The sequence below is a fragment of the Crinia signifera genome, chromosome 2 (assembly GCF_055691185.1).
Source record: "Crinia signifera chromosome 2, ASM5569118v1, whole genome shotgun sequence".
Lineage (NCBI taxonomy): Eukaryota > Metazoa > Chordata > Amphibia > Anura > Myobatrachidae > Crinia > Crinia signifera.
In genome coordinates, this window is record NC_139218.1 from 362,422,726 (window position 1) to 362,440,818 (window position 18,093).

Consider the following 18,093-nt stretch of genomic DNA (forward strand, 5'->3'; position numbering starts at 1 on the left):
GGGTGAGTCGCGCCTGTGAGATGATCTCACACCCGCCCATTGAAGGTGAACTTCAACGGGCGTGCGGTCAGCCTTCTCCCAGCTCCGGCTGCATCGTCCTCGGCTTGCAGCGCACGGTTCCTCCTCTTCCACCACTGCCTGCCCGCCTCCTCTGCCTGTCTTCGTCCCCTCTGCCGCACGCTGCTCCTGAGGCCGGGGATGGTTGAGTTCCGTGGATGGGGGACGGAGCTCCACGTGCATGCGACCATCCCCGGCCTCTTCCGGAAGTGAATCCTGGGACCATATTCCTGGGTACGTCCTTGCATTTTCTGGTGTGAAAGGGGTATTATTTCAAATAGTCGGGACCTGCAGCGCTCTGAATATGGCCGGGTAGCCCCCCCGCTCTTTGCCTGGCTGTCAATGACTATCACTTCTGCCCGGCAGCGGCTGTCCCACAGTTACTGCGAGCATGTATTCCCCCTTGGAAATGAGCATGTAATTGAACCCCTGGCAATGAGCATGTAGGTAAGCAGCACTTATGTAGTATAATTTTAAATAGGCATTATGGTGTTTGGCATAATACATAATGGAAATTATGGTGTGTGGCTTAACATGTAATGGGCATTATGGTGTAAATTTTTCATGCGCGCCTTTTTATCCCTGTTTATGAAGCATGTTGTTAATTTTGACTCAATCCGTTTGGTATAGTGTGTATTTGGCTCGATCCATGTGGCATATTGTGTAAGAAGCAAATACAGTATAAGTGGGTTAGGATTGTGTTGCATGATTTGTATAAGGGGTATATGGTGTGGTAAACTTAGGTGACCACATAAAAGGTGCTGAAATGTTGTCTACCAAGTTTTGGCTTTCAGTATTTTTTTTATGACTGGAGTGCCTCCTCACCCTGTAAGTATCTTAGGACCAGGGCCGGATTAACAATGGGTCAAATGGAGCTGTAGATCCAGGCCCACCACTGAAAATAGGCCCACAGAGTCCTGCTATGCAGTCAGTGTTGACAGTCTGCATTGGAGGCCCAGCCACGGGTCCCTTGGGACCCTGGCCGTGGGCCCGGAATCCGACCCTGGTGTGCGGAAGCTGTTACTTCTAGCAGGTGAAAAGGAGCAGCCGTCAGTAATAGGTATCTTCCTCTGCTTGTAAATTACAAGCATTTTCCTCCAGGTGCCAGTAGGGGGAGCTAAGAGAATAAGCTTCTCATTACTGTGCTGCTGTCTGTTTTTCCTGTGCCAGCTCCTCGGCTACTACAGGCAACGAGTGGGCTTTACTATGCTGGGTCCCTGTCTCAGAAGATGCTGAAAATGAAGTATAGCTGCCATAGTTAGGACAGGTGAGTCACTGTTGTATGGAGGAGGGTTACTGTGCAAGGCAAGCTGCCAGGGACTGTAATAACAGTGTGCTGATTTGGGGTGTATGCAGTTATACAGTGTATGCTTATTGCCTGATTGTATATAGTGATGCAATGTGATGTGTGAGTTTGCAGTGTGTGCAGAGAGTGAAATGTCAGTGATAGTGATGCAGTGCAGTGTGTGCTGGTAGCAGTGCAGTGTGTGCTGGTAGCGGTGCAGTGTGTTATGGTAGTGGTGCAGTGTGTTATGGTAGTGGTGCAGTGTGTGCTGGTAGCGGTGCAGTGTGTGCTGGTAGCGGTGCAGAGAGTGAAATGTCAGTGATAGTGATGCACTGCAGTGTGTGCTGGTAGCGGTGCAGTGTGTGCTGGTAGCGGTGCAATGTGTGATGGTAGCGGTGCAGTGTGTGATGGTAGCGGTGCAGTGTGTGATGGTAGCGGTGCAGTGTGTTATGGTAGCGGTGCAGTGTGTTATGGTAGCGGTGCAGTGTATTATGGTAGCGGTGTAGTGTGTTATGGTAGCGGTGCAGTGTGTTATGGTAGCGGTGCAGTGTGTGCTGGTAGTGGTGCAATATGTGCTGGTAGTGGTGCAGTGTGTGCTTGTAGTGATGCAGTGTGTGCTGATGTACTGTCATTGATAGTGATGGCAGTGTGGGTTGACAGTGTAATGTTGGTGACGGCTGTGTTTCAATGGTAATGTTCAAAGGATGTGAGGTGACATATACCTGCGTTGTATGGCAGACACAGACTTTCCTATTTACATCCATTCCACAGCGCAGTTAGAAAGCATCAAGCTGCAACATCACACTGCCTATGGCGGGAGCCCCTGCTAACCCGTAAGTGCACTCAGGGGATTGAGCGAACACGGACGCTTACCCCTGCCTCTGCTCCAGCTCCTCACCAGGACATCCTCCGATAAGCACTCCCAGGGACTGCACCGACACTCCTTAGCACCGGCTAGACTGCGGGGCTGTCAGCTCCTAACAACAGAGAGGGTAAGCACCCGGTAGGGGGACGCCACACTCCGGCTGTCATTCACAAACTAGTTTGATTTCACTTCATCCTATATCCCTACTGGAAATAGAACCATATTTTTGCTACAGGTCCTGTTTCATTTATTATTGATTGGATTAGTACTCTGAACGTTAATTTCACAATATTCATCAAAAAACTGGCAACTTATGTTCTGCCCATTTAGTCTGCTGTGGTCACCTGAGGGGAACATAGGTCCCAGGTGGGGGGTCCTATGGTGTACTGGGTCCCTAAAAGATTACCCGATAAGAGTGGGGTGCCGGAAGAGAATAGGTGGTGAGCTCTGTCGTGCTCCTGACAGTTGGGATTCTGATGTCGGAGAAACGAATGTCGGAATCCCAACTGTCACTAAGCTATACCATACCCTAAGAGTCATACTGCGAGGACTGACCTGTGGACTACAAATCCCAGGCACCACATTATTTTTTTTTTTTAACAATACATCTTTATGCACATATTTGTCTCACAGAACTGATTGACATGTAACCATCATCCTGTTATACAGATATGAGACGCTCTCGTTTAGCGGGGGTCTGGCGGTCGGATCACCAGCCGCTGGAAGAGGATGCGCGCGCACAATATGCTTACGCCTCCCCTTCCAACTGAGCTCCCCGTCGCTGTCCACCGGCCCCACCGCCTCCCCGCACCCCCACTAACCCTGCCCGTCTTCCTGAAGTGGAAACGGGCAGGGTTCCCATACCCCGCCGCCTGAAAACTGGGAGGCGCATGCGTGTGAGATGCTTTCGCGTCCCAGTCAGATGGAGCGCCGCTCCGGCAGCGTTTGCCAGCAGGGACATTCTGGCGATCCCCGGCACTGGCTGAGAGGCGCTCCATCTGTACATCATTGTCTCATAATCTTTCTGATCACTTTGTATCCCTACACTTTGTAGTATCTAGCTGAGCGCTCAGTAAAACCCCCCAAATATACCACAATTCGAGTTTGGACCACTCATTACTGAGTAGCCCCTGCAAATCATAGACCGATACCGATAAAGCACAGGCTCCGTCACATATATTCCGTATACCTGTGTTAGCAGAACGGCAGTCCTTGCTCTGGAGCAGCTGGAGTACAAGATAACCCACCTCTAATAGCGATACAATTCTAGTAATGGGGACACAAGCGCCTACCTAACAATCCCTTGTAGCTGCCTAAACCGTAACCCTCCCGCAGCCTGCCCCTAACCCTCCCTGCTAGTGCCTAACCATATTCTCCTTGTAAGTGTTTAAATCCCCCCCCCCCCCCAACAGCCTAACCCTATGTCCCCCCACTAGTGTCTAAACCTAACCTCACTTTCCCCACTACCGCTCCCTGCATACTCCCCGATTGGGAAGTTGCCAGTCAGTATTCCGGCATCGGCATCCTAATCTCTTCAACGTTCCGGCTCCGGGACGCCAGCATCGCTATACTGAATGCTGACATCCTGTCTGGTGGGATGCTGACTGCATCCCTGGTATATAGTTACAAAGCATGTGTCACTGGTAGTTCTAAAGTAGACCAAAATTTCTGATTTTAAATCAGAAATGTTATTTACTGAAACAATAGAGGTACAATGCTTCATTAATATACAGCAATGTGTAATGGGATGGGGAATATGTACAATAATTGCAGCATTGTTATTGGTGACTGGTAGATCTGGTGATGTTAGCGCGGTGTCAGATGTACTGTAATAGCTGTTGGTAAGGTTTGGGGTTGTCTGTTAATAAGAGGTGGTGTGATGTCATATCACATTGCACATACATAGAGAAGCAGCAATGCACACAGCCACAACACCACCATCCTCCATTGCCTGAGGGATGCAGTTGTGGCCCCCATAGTTAGTCCCGTGGTGGGCATTGAACCAATGTCCTCGTTCTGTGATGCTAATCATTACACCATGTTTGTAAAAATAATGTATGGGGCATGAATCCGGAAAGAAATTATAATGCTAAGGATTGGATGAGGGAGCAGGGCCCCATCCCAGTATCTGGCCTAGGGCCCTAAATTCACCACAGCTGTCACCACCAACAGCAAAGCTTATGCCCTTTTCCCACTGCAGCTAAAAACCGGTAAATTGCCGATTTTCAGCGCAATTTACCGTTTTAAGGGGCAGATTTATTAAGCTTGGAGAAGAGATAAACTGGAGATAAAGCGGAGAAAAGGTAAAAGGAGATAAAGCACCAGCCAATCAGCTCCCAACTGTCTTTTTCAAACACAGCTGATTGGCTGGTGCTTTATCTCCTTTTACCTTTTCTCCGCTTTATCTCCAGTTTATCTCTTCTCCAAGCTTAATAAATCTGCCCCTAAGGCTGCAGTGGGAAAGTGCCAGAGATGAAATACCGTTTAAAGCTAAATGGTATTTCAACCCGTTTTTAAAGCAGAGTCCTACACGGCTAAATAACATTTAAGAGGCAGTGGGAATGCCTCTTAAACGTTATTTAGCCTCAAGGCAGTCCCAGTGCCTGATGAGACCTAGTAGTTCTCACTTTGTGCATGTGTAATGAGTGCACGTGCATAATAAAGTGCCGCTCATTACATATGCACATATGTAATGACCGGCTCTTTAGTATGCACGTGCACTCATTACCAGGGGTGGATTGGCCATTATAATTACCGGGAACTTTCCCGGGAGGCCGATGCTACTGAGGCCGAATTTAAAGTTGCAGGGGCAGCACTGAGCACATAGCAAAAAATATACAGCTGAGCGCTACAGGCAGGCCGCAGCTCACCTCAGGCTCAGCCGCTGAGCAGTAGGCGGCGTCACTAGTGGCAGGCTCAGCCCAGTGAAGTCCCCATGTGCCAGGCCTTACCTCCTCCTACTGTCACTGCTGGTGACTGCAGTGCAGTCAAAGATAGTGGCCCGGGCCCGCCTCCTCCCACCCGCTGTTCTCCGTCCTCTTTGAAAGCCTCTACTGCCTCTCTCCGAGCGGCGCTAGTGTCCACTTCCCCGCCTCCCTGAGGATCCTCATGCTGGCGCCGCCCATCACCATGTTGTCATCAAAAAAAAAAAATATGAGTCCGTCCACTCCAGTCCCGGGTCCCCGATCAGCGGCAACGCAGCACACAGTGCCCTGCTACTGTATGCGGCGTTGCCTCCTCCCGCTGTTCTCCGGGACTCAGAGAACAGCGGGCGGGAGGAGGCGAGGCCGCATAAAGTAGCAGGGCACTGGGTGCGGCGTTGCTGCTGATCGGGGACCCGGGACTGGACGGACTCATATTTTTATTTTTTTGATGACAACATGGTGATGGGCGGCGCCAGCATGTATTTTATACATCAGGACAGGATGTATTTTATAACAAGTCATCCTGTGGTGGTATAATACAGTAACACACTGCTGGTACAGAGGACTCGAGGATGTGGGGCAGTGGACAGCTCAGCAGCAGCTCTGCTCAGATAGAGGACAAAGGGCGGGAGGAGGCGGGGCAGCTAGCTTCTCATCTCCTCATTGGAGTGGGGAGGTGACAGTCACCGTGACAGACAGTCACTATGCTCTGTCAGTGTGTCTATGTGAAATGTGTGTGTGGTGACGTCGACGTCACCGTGCATATTACTAGAAGCGCAACCTGTGCTGGGGCAGGGAGGGAGGAAGCTGCCAAACCTCATGACTGAGGTGCAGCAAAATAAACGTGCCCAGGCTCCACGGCTCCTCTGAATGCCGTAGGCGCCGATGCTGTGGTCACACACTCAGCCGCTGCCATTTGCCCATGCCATCTCCTGTCATTTCCAGCAGGAGCCGACCAGCTGTAGCAGACCCCCTCCTCTTTCTCTATTGCCAGAGCTCGATTGATTATACTGACTGCCCCGGCGCGAAAATCTAATTTAAAAATAGTCCCACAGCATCTGCGGCAGTACAGCTGTCCTGCTGTTGCCGCAGCTGTATCAGAGCAGATCAGCGGCTATTTCAAATGTCCCTCCGGCTCAGGATCCAATTGGAGCTTGTGCTCAGCAACCAATCAGGCAGTGGTGGCTCCTGATTGGCTGCTGGACTGTGTGCTCCAATTGGCTCGTGAGCCAACACAACATTTCAAATAGCCGCTGACCTGCTCTGATACAGCCAATGGGTTGCCCACCACTCTGCACAGCTATATGCCCATTACAGCGAGTGCACCACTCTGTTTAGCTGTAATGGGGACAGGAAGTGCACTGCTGAAAGGATGTAATCCCCCGTGGTAACCAGCATTTAACTCCCCCTGGTATCAAGCATGTATTCCCCATCCCCCATGGCAATGAGCATTTAACCCCCCTGGCAACGAGCATGTAATACACCGTAGCAACAAGCATTTAACTCCACCAAACATCAAGCATGTAATCTCCCGTGGCATCGAGCATTTAATCCCTCCTGGCAAAGAGCATTTACCTCCTGTATGTAGGTAAGCGGCACTTATGTGGCATAATTTGCAATATGTATTACGGTATGTGGTATAACGTGTAATGGGTGTTACACAATGTGTAATGGCATTACAGTGTGTGGTATAATGTGTAATGGGGGGGGGGGGTTAGGCACTGTACATTTTACATGGTTCACTGCAATGGAATGGTACTTAAATGGTATTTAAAACGGTAATCTGCTGCAGTGGGAATGCTAATACCGTTTTAAATACCATTTAAGATTACCAGTACTTTAAACTGGTCTGCAGTGGGAAAGCAGCATTACTCTTCTTCTGAACATCCAGAATAACACTGCATTGTCATTGCGTTGTCCTGACCTTATGCCATTAATGGCGCATCGATGCCCCCTCCCCCTGCCAACACTCAAACTACGATTGTGTCCTTCCTGGATCCTAGATGAGACCGCTCTTTGAGGTTTTGCACATGCACAGAAGTGTGAGAGTCATTGCGGATTGCGATTTTTTTGCACTTCTGCAGGGCTTATTGAATTAGCCCCATAGTGCAGATAAGTAGTGTGTAGTGATATAGTGCAGAGATGTAGTGTAGTGTGGAGTGATATAGTGCAGAGATGTAGTGTAGTGTAGTGTAGTGTAGTGAGGAGATGTAATGCAGGGAGGTAGTGCGCCACCAAACCAACCGTCCCACACAGGGAGACTTCTCAGCGACGTTGGTCACACACCATGCAGTGGCACACAATAGGCCCTTTGTAAATTTCAGCTCCAGGCCTATGTGGACCCCTCCTGGTACGTCTACCCTGTTGCATACCTTTGTGTCATCTGCAAAAAGGCACATTTTACCCACCAATTAAAGATATTAAAAAGTACATATCCCTGGGATACTCCACTTGTAATATTTCCCTCCTTTGACTGTACTCCGTTTACTACAACTTTCTGTTTTCTGTCCTGTAACCACGCTCTTATCCATTCAACTATCTTATACCCCTTTTACACAAAAAATCCCGGATCCGACCCGGCATTTGGAAGAAGGATCCAAGCCGGGTCGGATCCAGGATTTACTCCATTTACACTGCGGTGCCCACCCGCAGTGTAGACGGAGGTGGAGCTTGGAGATGACATCATCTCCAAGCGCCGGGACCGCAGTGATCCACGCCGGATACACCGATCGCCGTGCTGGGGGCAGCCCAGCACCAAGGTAAGCTGCTGGGCTACCCCCAGCCCCCGTGCACCTCCCCAGCCACCGTCCGGGAGGTGAATGGATGCCGCACACAGGCATCCATTCACCTTCTTCGATGCCGCCGCTGCTGTCTGCAGAGTTAAGCAGACAGCAGCGCAGGCTGTGTCGTCCCCCCCCCCCCGTCCAACCTGTGGACGCTGCGGTCTGCAGGTTGGACGTCCCCCATTCATGTAAATGGGAGCCGGGTCATCCAACCCGGTGTACCCATTTACACCGCCCTCTGCCCAGGTCCTAGCCGTGTTCTACCCAGGTCAGGACCTGGCTAGAAGTCCCGTGTAAAGGGACATGGCGTGACAGAATTACACCACCTCTGACCCACCGAAGACCCGGAGTTTTGAGGCGGTGTAAAAGGGGTATTAGAATCCAATCCCAAGCTTTCAAGTTTATGTAACAGTCTGCGATGTGGGACAGTGTCAAAAGACTTACTAAAGTCTAGATAAGCTACATCCACAGCCCCACCTTGGTCTATTACTTTAGTTACCTAGTCAAAAAAGTAAATAAGATTTGTTTCCCCTAATAAACCCATGCTGTTTCGGATCCTGTAAATTTCTGGTTTTGAGATATTCTACAACTCTTTGTTTTAAAAGTGCTTCAATCAATTTTCCTACTACGGATGTAAGGCTCACTGGTCGATAGTTGCTTACCTCTTCCTTGCTTCCACTTTTGTGCAGTGGGACTACATTTGCTGTTTTCCAGTCCTCTGAGATTACTCCAGTAGCTAGTGACTGGTTGAATAATTCTGTTAACGGTTTTACCAGCTCCCCTTTAAGCTCTTTTAGTATCCTTGGATGCATCCCATCTGGCCCCATTGATTTATCTACTTTCAGTTTTGAGAGTTCTCCCTCAGTTTTCTGACTATACTTGCAACTTAACTGTGGCCCCTTCTCCTCTCTTTCAGCAGTGAATACTGAGCAGAAATAATTATTAATATGATCTGCCATTACATTGTCCCCCTCAAGAAAACTTCCACTCTCTGTCTTCAGTCTAATTATTACACTTTTTGTTTTTCTCCTCTCACTTATATACCTAAAAAAAGTTTTTCCCCCTTTACCCAGTGACTGGGCCATTTTCTCCTCAACCTGTGCTTTTGCACATCTGATTACCTTCTTAGCCTCCTTCTGTCTAACAAGATACACCACTTTGTCTTCATTATTCTGCGTCTGCTTAAATTTCTTAAAGGCCAACTTTTTTGCTTTCACAATACTTGCTACATCTTTCGCAAACCACAATGGCTTCCTTTTCCTTGTGGTTTTTTTGGCTGGTCCTTTACCTTTCTTTATCACCTTCCACTTTATCTCTTTTTAAGGCTTAATACATTTGGACAAGTGTCAGCCTTCTCATGGGTGGAGAGGGTGCCAGGCAACAGATCCGGCAACTGCTGTGGATTGTGTCTCCTGGTGCAGTCCTGCTCTTTTTAGGTGAACGCGGTGACCAGAAAAGAAGGGAAGGGCCGACACCACGGATGCAGCATAGTGACTTGCATAGCCCAGGGGATGGAGGTCGGGGGGTTAAGCCTTCCTTAACTGTGAGCAGGGTTTCAGCACATTTGAGATTTCTTTGTCTAACTGAGCGAAGACGGATATGCGTCCAGCACACTCAGTATGTATATTATTTGTAAGTAATGCTGCCCTGTTTTATGTTTCTCTGAATCACGGGGCCCAGGACGGGTGTACCCTTTGCACCCCCTGTCGCCGGGCCTGCACGTGTTGTTGCAGGTGGTTTGACAGAATGCGGTTACCAGTATACTGATGCCGGCATCCCGGCTGCCCTCACAACAGCGACACAGAAACTCTGAATATATCAGTATTCCAATGCTGGGAAATTGACAGCAGGAATCCCAACCGGTAAGTACAGAGGGCTAGCTAGCATGCGGCTGGGGAAAGGAGGTTTAGGCACTAGTGGGGGGACTGAGGAAAGGCTGCGGGGAGGGGAAGGTTACACATGACTGCAGCAAAATAGGTTCTGCATCATCTCAGGGCTATAGTTCTGTCCCATTTAGCCTTTACCCCTGATTGTACCCTGCTGTATGTGGGTGTGTGTAGCACTATGGCAGCTATCCTCTGAGTAGATAACCATACATAACCCAGTGAGGAGACAAAGGGGCCCATTTATCATTTCATATTTGTGTCTAATTCCCCACTATACCCGGCACTCCTCCTGCTGGACAACTGCTAGTGTAAAATGGCCCTGACAAAATGTCCACCCCCTTACAGCAGACCATTTTTGAGGATGCTAGAGTAGGCAGCCTCCTCTAGCATCCTTAAAAATGGTCTGCTGTAAGGGGGCAGCTATTTTTTATAGGGCATTTTTCATTAGCAGCAGCCTATCAGGAGGAGTGCCGGGACCTCAGACAAGCAGATCTGCAGGTCCCGGCCACAGACCCGGCGGCGGCAAGCGAAGGGATGTGAGGGTTGGGCGTCTTCACTTTACTGTTGGGGGCACTGATTAACTATTATGGCGGATATGGGGGCAAATATTTTGTAGTTACGCCACTGACTGTATGCGATCCTGGGCAGTATGAACCGACCCAGATCGTATTGTATATGCAGTCCTTAGTAAATGGGCCCCCAAGTGTTGAAGCATCAGTCACCTCTGGGGCTCAACGTAGCTGCACAGATCCTCATAGCCCACAGTACTGCACCAACCTACCATATTCTTTTATTACATATTACATTCCCAAAATCTATTTAACACATGAATATGGGTCCGACCAATACAGTAGTACAATGGGAACATTCAAAGTAGTAGGTGGGAAATAACACATCAGACACGGATTGACTTGTGTGACTTTTTATTGTTGAAATAACAGATACATTACTCCCCAGTGACCAAATTACTCCCCAGAAAGTGAAAGCAAAATGATGCTTCAAACTTGCTGGATATGGAGAGAGGGAGTTGTGAAGACAGAGATTGGGGGTAGGGGGATTACCCATCAACAGGACAGGCATTTTAGGGGTAGGGGGAATAGCCGTCAACAGGACTGGCTTTGGGGGAATAGCCGTCAACAGGACTGGCTTTGGGGGAATAGCCGTCAACAGGACTGGCTTTTAACTGCTGCATAAACTATAATGATTTAGTTTGATGCAAAATCAATAACAATTAAATATAAGTGACTCAATGAGTCCGAGGTCCATGTTTAACAATCGACCCTTGGCATGCCGTCCTCCTCCTGCCAGATGAGGCCAACAGAGATGCTGCTGTTATAGACGTCCTTCCTACAAAAACAGACTTTGATCAGTGACTGTTATTGTAAAGACCCAAACGTTTGCCATGTACAAGTCCTCTCATTATTCCCTGGCCTGCTGGTATGTAGCGTCTGCACCATGTTAGTTACTGACTACATTTATCTGTGTGATTCCTTTTTGGACCAATCACAGCGCTGATGCTGTGGGTGTGACATGACAAGGACAGCCCCATACAGAAAGCCCAGCGTACAGTGATGTGAGATTCCTCTAATGGGGCTACACACTGAGCGATCTTGGCCTTCTTATATTGTTACACTCGTTAGTATAATGATATATACGTGTATGTCATACAAGTAGAATAACAGCCCATCAGCGCTCTGTGTGATAGAACTTCTGTAGGGGCCCAACTGCAGGCAGATATGGAGATACCGTTTCTACATCATATCATGTTTGTAAGACAAGAGACCTGATATCTACCCCAGGGACCAGAGCAGGGAGGACGCACATATTGTGCCGGCAACCTACCTGGGGGAGGAGTCTCCGCTCGCAATAGAGCCGGTGCTGCTGGTATCAGACGGGCTTTCTGCCATGTCCCTCAGATCAGAGCAGTCAGCAGTTGACTCCAGAGATGATGTATCATCTGAAAATGAGAGACAGAATCAGAGTGGTTGCTATAGGCAACATCACCTCTTTTCATTGTAGTAAACGTACCCTGTACTTTCTATGTTTAATATATAATATTTTAATAGTTACCCCACTGGGCAAAGCTATGACTAAATCAATGACTAAAATTAGATGAAAATGTTCGTCAAGATCCACTGACTAAAACCTGACTAAAGAGTCGAAATTAAAAAATCTGACTAAAATGTGACCATTATTTTCGTCAAATTTTAGGAAAGTGACTAAGACTAAAACTACATTGAAAATCCCTGACAAAATTAACACTGCTGTAGATTTAAAGCAGTAAAAAGTATAAGGTGAAATCAGGCTGGTGAGATAACAAGCTCCTGTCCACTCACAGTACTCCCGGCCTATTACATATATACTAGTTACCAGCCTGTCACAGAGCTCCCAGCCTATTACATATATACTAGTCACCAGCCTGTTACAGAGCTCCCAGCTTATTACATACATACTAGTTACCTGCCTGTCACAGATCTCCCAGCTTATTACATATATACTAGTCACCAGCCTGTTACAGAGTTTCCAGCTTATTACATACATACTAGTTACCTGCCTGTCACAGAACTTCCAGCCTATTCCATATATACTAGTTACCTGCCTGTCAAAGAACTCCCAGCTTATTACATATATACTTGTCACCAGCCTGTCACAGAGCTCCCAGCTTATTACATACATACTAGTTACCTGCCTGTCACAGAACTCCCAGCTTATTACATATATACTAGTTACCTGCCTGTCACAGAGCTCCCAGCCTATTACATATATACTAGTTACCTGCCTGTCACAGAACTCCCAGCCAATTACATATATACTAGTTACCTGCCTGTCACAGAACTCCCAGCTTATTACATATATATTAGTTACCTGCCTGTCACAGAACTCCCAGCCTATTACATATATACTAGTTACCTGCCTGTCACAGAACTCCCAGCTTATTACATATATACTAGTTAACTGCCTGTCACAGAACTCCCAGCTTATTACATATATACTAGTTACCTGCCTGTCACAGAGCTCCCAGCCTATTACATATATACTAGTTACCTGCCTGTCACAGAACTCCCAGCCTATTACATATATACTAGTTACCTGCCTGTCACTGAACTCCCAGCCTATTACATATATACTAGTTACCTGCCTGTCACAGAACTCCCAGCTTATTACATATATACTAGTTACCTGCCTGTCACAGAGCTCCCAGCCTATTACATATATACTAGTTACCTGCCTGTCACAGAACCCCCAGCTTATTACATATATACTAGTTACCTGCCTGTCACAGAGCTCCCAGCTTATTACATACATACTAGTTACCTGCCTGTCACAGAACTCCCAGCTTATTACATATATACTAGTTACCTGCCTGTCACAGAACTCCCAGCCTATTACATACATACTAGTTACCTGCCTGTCACAGAACTCCCAGCCTATTACATATATACTAGTTACCTGCCTGTCACAGAGCTCCCAGCTTATTGCATACATACTAGTTACCTGCCTGTCACAGAACTCCCAGCTTATTACATACATACTAGTTACCTGCTTGTCACAGAACTCCCAGCCTATTACATACATACTAGTTACCTGCCTGTCACAGAACTCACAGCCTATTACATATATACTAGTTACCTGCCTGTCACAGAGCTCCCAGCCTATTACATATATACTAGTTACCTGCCTGTCACAGAGCTCCCAGCCTATTACATATATACTAGTTACCTGCCTGTCACAGAACCCCCAGCTTATTACATATATACTAGTTACCTGCCTGTCACAGAGCTCCCAGCTTATTACATACATACTAGTTACCTGCCTGTCACAGAACTCCCAGCTTATTACATATATACTAGTTACCTGCCTGTCACAGAACTCCCAGCCTATTACATACATACTAGTTACCTGCCTGTCACAGAACTCCCAGCCTATTACATATATACTAGTTACCTGCCTGTCACAGAGCTCCCAGCTTATTGCATACATACTAGTTACCTGCTTGTCACAGAACTCCCAGCCTATTACATACATACTAGTTACCTGCCTGTCACAGAACTCACAGCCTATTACATATATACTAGTTACCTGCCTGTCACAGAACTCCCAGCTTATTACATACATACTAGTTACCTGCTTGTCACAGAACTCCCAGCCTATTACATACATACTAGTTACCTGCCTGTCACAGAACTCACAGCCTATTACATATATACTAGTTACCTGCCTGTCACAGAACTCCCAGCTTATTACATATATACTAGTTACCTGCCTGTCACAGAACTCCCAGCCTATTACATATATACTAGTTACCAGCCTGTCACAGAACTCCCAGCTTATTACATATATACTAGTTACCTGCCTGTCACAGAACTCCCAGCTTATTACATATATACTAGTTACCTGCCTGTCACAGAAATCCCAGCTTATTACATATATACTAGTTACCAGCCTGTCACAGAACTCCCAGCTTATTACATATATACTAGTTACCTGCCTGTCACAGAACTCCCAGCTTATTACATATATACTAGTTACCTGCCTGTCACAGAACTCCCAGCCTATTACATATATACTAGTTACCAGCCTGTCACAGAACTCCCAGCTTATTACATACATACTAGTTACCTGCCTGTCACAGAACTCCCAGCCTATTACATATATACTAGTTACCTGCCTGTCACAGAACCCCCAGCTTATTACATATATACTAGTTACCTGCCTGTCACAGAACTCCCAGCTTATTACATATATACTAGTTACCTGCCTGTCACAGAAATCCCAGCTTATTACATATATACTAGTTACCAGCCTGTCACAGAACTCCCAGCTTATTACATATATACTAGTTACCTGCCTGTCGCAGAACTCCCAGCTTATTACATATATATACTAGTTACCTGCCTGTCACAGAAATCCCAGCTTATTACATATATACTAGTTACCAGCCTGTCACAGAACTCCCAGCCTATTACATATATACTAGTTAACCTACCTGTCACACTAACGGAACATAACAGTAATGTCAGCACCACCAGTGCATGTGCCCGAACAAAGTAACACTACAATTAGACTACTGATCAGAAACAAACAGCCCATACAAAACACATGGGGAGGCTTACATCCAGCCCGTACATAACACCTGGGGAAGCTTACATCCAGCCCGTACATAACACCTGGGGAAGCTTACATCCAGCCCGTATATTACACCTGGGGAAGCTTACATCCAGCCCGTACATAGCACCTGGGGAAGCTTACATCCAGCCCGTACATAACACCTGGGGAAGCTTACATCCAGCCCGTACATAACACCTGGGGAAGCTTACATCCAGCCCGTACATAACACCTGGGGAAGCTTATATCCAGCCTGTATATAACACCTGAGGAAGCTTACATCCAGCCCGTACATAACACCTGGGGAAGCTTACATCCAGCCCGTACATAACACCTGGGGAAGCTTACATCCAGCCCGTACATAACACCTGGGGAAGCTTACATCCAGCCCGTATATTACACCTGGGGAAGCTTACATCCAGCCCGTACATAGCACCTGGGGAAGCTTACATCCAGCCCGTACATAACACCTGGGGAAGCTTACATCCAGCCCGTACATAACACCTGGGGAAGCTTACATCCAGCCCGTACATAACACCTGGGGAAGCTTATATCCAGCCTGTATATAACACCTGAGGAAGCTTACATCCAGCCCGTACATAACACCTGGGGAAGCTTACATCCAGCCCGTACATAACACCTGGGGAAGCTTACATCCAGCCCGTACATAACACCTGGGGAAGCTTACATCCAGCCCGTACATAACACCTGGGGAAGCTTATATCCAGCCTGTATATAACACCTGAGGAAGCTTACATCCAGCCCGTACATAACACCTGGGGAAGCTTACATCCAGCCTGTATATAACACCTGGGGAAGCTTACATCCAGCCCGTACATAACACCTGGGGAAGCTTACATCCAGCCCGTACATAACACCTGGGGAAGCTTATATCCAGCCCGTACATAACACCTTGGGAAGCTTACATCCAGCCTGTACATAACACCTGGGGACGCTTACATCCAGCCCGTACATAACACCAGGGGGGAAGCTTACATCCAGCCCGTACATAACACCTGGGGAAGCGTACATCCAGCCCGTATATAACACCTGGGGAAGCTTACATCCGGCCCATACATAACACATGGGGAAGTTTACATACTACCCATACATAACACCTGGGGAAGCTTACATCCAGCCCGTACATAGCACCTGGGGAAGCTTACATCCAGCCCGTACATAACACCTGGGGAAGCGTACATCCAGCCTGTACATAACACCTGGGGATGCTTACATCCGGCCCATACATAACACATGGGGAAGTTTACATACTACCCATACATAACACCTGGGGAAGCTTACATCCAGCCCGTACATAACACCTGGGGAAGTTTACATACTACCCATACATAACACCTGTGGAAGCTTACCTGCACCGAACAAGTAAAATGCTACTCTCTCTGAGATAATAGCATTCACAGCTGCTACCACTGCAGCATCTGGTGGTGGAGGTGATGCTGCCGTGAGGTGCCCTATGCTGGAGCTGCTGCTGGTTTCAGATTCACAGCTGCTGGTATCAGATTCACAGCTGTCACTGTCCGAAGAATCTGTATATATTGCTAGAAAGTGATAGACAGAATCAGATTGCTTGTTATGGGCAACATCCTGGGGAATCTCACATCCAGACCATACATAACACCTGGGGAAGCTTACATCCAGCCCGTACATAGCACCTGGGGAAGCTTACATCTAGCTCGTACATAACACCTGGGGAAGCTTACATCCAGCCCGTACATAACACATGGGGAAGCTTACATCCAGCCTGTATATAACACCTGAGGAAGCTTACATCCAGCCCCTACATAACACCTGGGGAAGCTTACATCCAGCCCGTACATAACACCTGGGGAAGCTTACATCCAGTCTGTATATAACACCTGGGGAGTCTTACATCCAGCCCGTACATAACACCTGGGGAAGCTTACATCCAGCCCGTACATAACACCTGGGGAAGCTTACATCCAGCCCGTACATAACACCTGGGAAAAGCTTACATCCAGCCCGTACATAACACCTGGGGAAGCTTACATCCAGTCCGTACATAACACCTGGGGAAGCTTACATCCAGCCTGTACATAACACCTGGGGAAGCTTACATCCAGCCCGTACATATAACCTGGGGAAGCTTACATCCAGCCCGTACATAACACCTGGGGACGCTTACATCCAGCCCGTACATATAACCCGGGGAACCTTACATCCAGCCTGTACATAACACCTGGGGAAGCTTATATCCAGCCCGTACATAACACCTGGGGAAGCTTACATCCAGCCCGTACATAACACCTGGGAAGCTTACATCCAGCCCGTACATAACACCTGGGGAAGCTTACATCCAGCCCGTACATAACACCTGGGGAAGCTTACATCCAGCCTGTACATAACACATGGGGAAGCTTACATCCAGCTCGTACATAACACCTGGGGAAGCTTACATCCAGCCCGTACATAACACATGGGGAAGCTTACATCCAGCCCCTACATAACACCTGGGGAAGCTTACATCCAGCCCGTACATAACACCTGGGGAAGCTTACATCCAGTCTGTATATAACACCTGGGGAGTCTTACATCCAGCCCGTACATAACACCTGGGGAAGCTTACATCCAGCCCGTACATAACACCTGGGGAAGCTTACATCCAGCCCGTACATAACACCTGGGGAAGCTTACATCCAGCCCGTACATAACACCTGGGGAAGCTTACATCCAGTCCGTACATAACACCTGGGGAAGCTTACATCCAGCCCGTACATAACACCTGGGGAAGCTTACATCCAGCCCGTACATAACACCTGGGGAAGCTTACATCCGGCCCGTACATAACACCTGGGGATGCTTACATCCGGCCCGTACATATAACCTGGGGAAGCTTACATCCGGCCTGTACATAACACCTGGGGATGCTTACATCCAGCCTGTACATAACACCTGGGGAAGCTTACATCCAGCCCGTACATAACACCTGGGGATGCTTACATCCAGCCTGTACATAACACCTGGGGAAGCTTACATCCAGCCCGTACATATAACCTGGGGAAGCTTACATCCAGCCCGTACATATAACCCGGGGAACCTTACATCCAGCCTGTACATAACACCTGGGGAAGCTTACATCCAGCCTGTACATAACACCTGGGAAGCTTACATCCAGCCCGTACATAACACCTGGGGAAGCTTACATCCA

General features: G+C 47.9%; 1 protein-coding gene across 1 annotated transcript in view; it reads left to right on the plus strand.

Annotated features, from left to right (window-relative positions):
* Positions 1-1,210: 1,210 nt before the first annotated feature.
* The window catches only part of LOC146059198 (uncharacterized), a 28,777-nt gene continuing 11,894 nt past the window's right edge, over positions 1,211-18,093 (plus strand). The window contains exons 1-2 of the mRNA XM_083171320.1: positions 1,211-1,324; positions 2,114-2,334. The gene's annotated coding sequence lies outside the window, so the exon portion shown is untranslated. The remainder of the gene's footprint in view (positions 1,325-2,113; positions 2,335-18,093) is intronic.